Source organism: Triticum urartu, unplaced genomic scaffold (assembly GCF_003073215.2).
Source record: "Triticum urartu cultivar G1812 unplaced genomic scaffold, Tu2.1 TuUngrouped_contig_4643, whole genome shotgun sequence".
Lineage (NCBI taxonomy): Eukaryota > Viridiplantae > Streptophyta > Magnoliopsida > Poales > Poaceae > Triticum > Triticum urartu.
In genome coordinates this window covers 11,585-14,228 of record NW_024115248.1, presented here as the reverse complement: position 1 = coordinate 14,228, position 2,644 = coordinate 11,585, and the positions used below count along the sequence as shown (strand labels likewise).

General features: G+C 44.3%; 1 pseudogene; it reads left to right on the top strand.

Moving 5' to 3' along the window:
• Positions 1–738: 738 nt before the first annotated feature.
• LOC125528114 lies at positions 739–2,434 on the top strand (annotated as a pseudogene).
• The last annotated feature ends 210 nt before the right edge of the window (positions 2,435–2,644 follow it).

The window sequence follows — 2,644 nt, the reverse complement described above, 5'->3', positions numbered from 1 at the left end:
CACCCTCAACGCCGGCCCGGTGGCAAAAAAACCAAGCGGGGGGGGCTGCCGTTCCGTGCGATCCGGCCGAGCAAAGGTACCCTAGCTACCTCTCTCTTGGGCAAAGGTGCCTCCTCCTCCTGATTACTCATTCAAGTACTGCTTCTTCCGTGTGTGTTTTTGTGTGTGTGTTCGGTTGGCTATGTGCATCTTAGTTACGCAGAGACCGGGTGTGTGCTCAGTGTGTTATGTATCCTCTTGATGCTTCAATTTTGAACCAATAAAATCCGCCTTTTTTGAAAAAAAATATTGCTTCTTCCATCTTGTTTGTTGCCAAACATAAAAATCTCGCAAAAGGCAAAACTAATATTTTTCACATGGGTTCTACTTCTAATATTTTCCCTCATCGGACCATGAAACCTATTAGTATTGTTCATGAGAGCAAGCTCACAAAACCTACTAGTATTGTTCATGAGCTACACAGCGCGGAGCTAGGAAAAATCGATTAGGGGGGCCAAATGAGTGATAATATTGATGAGAGGGGCCAAATGATGGTAATCTTCATAAAATTTCTTAAAATCTGGAGGAAAATAGGGGCATTATACTGCACTTACTGGGTCATGGGGGGAGCGATGGATCCTGCCAGTCGCCCTAGCTCCGCCACTGGACCTACTCATAAGTTTTTTTCCTCTTTGAAAACAAGATACAAGCTTGTGTATCGATTGATGCACACAATGACCAATCTTGCAGTAAACATAGTATGCACAATGTTTTATTCTTTATTCACTCTTTGCAGGTGATAGGGCCCTTAGTCAAGCGACAAGGCTCGCCCCAATCTTTATGTTGCTGTCGCTGCTGCTGATTTCTTGTGGAGTCGGCAGCATTCGCTGCTCCTTGATGACCGTCCATGGTAACATCACGGACATGATCTCGCTGCTAGATTTCAAGCGGGAATCACTAACGACTCAAGACAAGCCTTAAGATCTTGGCAAGCCAGTGTCCCTCTTTGCAGTTGGGAGGGCGTCCACTGCAGCTCGGGGCGAGTCACTAAACTGTACCTCAGCGACCGAGGGTTGTTGGGCCGGATATCCCCCTCCCTTGGCAACCTAACGTTCCTTAGGACACTGGACCTGTCCCAAAATGGCTTCACCGGCGAGTTACCTCCTCTCAACCGTCTCCATAGACTGGAATACCTTGACTTGGGACACAATTCATTGCAAGGGACGATTCCAGATACTCTCACAAACTGCTCCAAGCTACGGATCCTAGACCTATCTGCCAACTTACTAATGGGTGAAATTCCCCTTGGTATAGTTCGCCTATCCAATCTAAGGGAAGTATGGCTTTCCTCAAATAATCTCACCGGAACAATCCCACCAAGCCTAAAGAACAGCAGTCAGCTTGAAGAAATCGTGCTTACTGATAATCAGCTCACGGGAACTATTCCTGATGAGACGGGAGTTTTCCCATTTCTTGTTTATTTAGGCCTTGGTGGAAATATGCTATCGAGTGGAATCCCAGAAACCCTGTACAAATATAATCAGTCTTCTCTCCAATTTTTATACTTATATTCCAATATGCTTGGGAAAACACTGCCATTGAACTTTGGTGACACCCTCCTGAATCTTAAACATCTCTGTTTGGACAATAACAATTTTGAAGGTCATCTTCCTGCTTCACTAGGCAATATTTCAGGGCTAAGACTGTTAAACTTTTCTTCCAACAATTTCATTGGTCAAGTTCCAGGTTCTTTTGGTAATCTTGTACTATTAGAATACCTAATCCTTCAGCGAAACAATTTTTGGGGCTTCCTCCTAATAGAGCTTGGCGGCTTAAGGCAGCTCACCCATCTGGATCTGTCTGATAATAATTTGCAAGGTGGTGTGCCATGACACGGAGTGTTTGTTGAAAATAACAGTTCCGTCTCATTTGGAGGCAACATGGACATTCTTTTGGAGGAACACTGGATCTGACCCCATGTCCCGCCATCTCTTGGAGAGAAGAAACACAGTATGCACTAGCTACCTGATTATTGGACTACTCATTACAATACTTGGTCTGTCACTCATATTGTTTGGCCTATTTTATGCTCATCAAGATGTCAGGAGTGTTAGAATAAACGAGAAAGCTAAATTCCTACCGACTGGCAGTTTGCAACAGATCCACACGATTTGTTAACCGTTCGATCCGCATCTAACGGTCTCATTTAGCGCTAGCGGTTTAAACAATACTGCGCGTCAGGCGTGGACAACGTGAGAAACCCAGAATCCTGCATGCGGATACTGCGCGTCAGGCGTGGACGACATGTGCGAGAAACCCGGAATCCTGCATGCAAAAAATTAATGACTGCGGCTGGAGTCGAACTCCAGACCACAAGGCCATTCACGGGGGAGCAAACCACCTGGTCCATGCACGATTTTCGTTTGGAATGAAGCATCGTGTTGTACTTATATCCACACCTAATGATGACTATTTTCTGGACTACCTGCATAGTTTGTTTTATGAGATTTTCTTCATGAAGATTTATAGAACATAGCTAATGGATTATGTATTAACATTGTGGTAGCCTTTTACATCGGGACAAGTGTCACTAAAAAACCATACCCGATAACTTATGTATAAATAGCTTGATAATATACACATAACATAGCTGATAAGTCAAGTA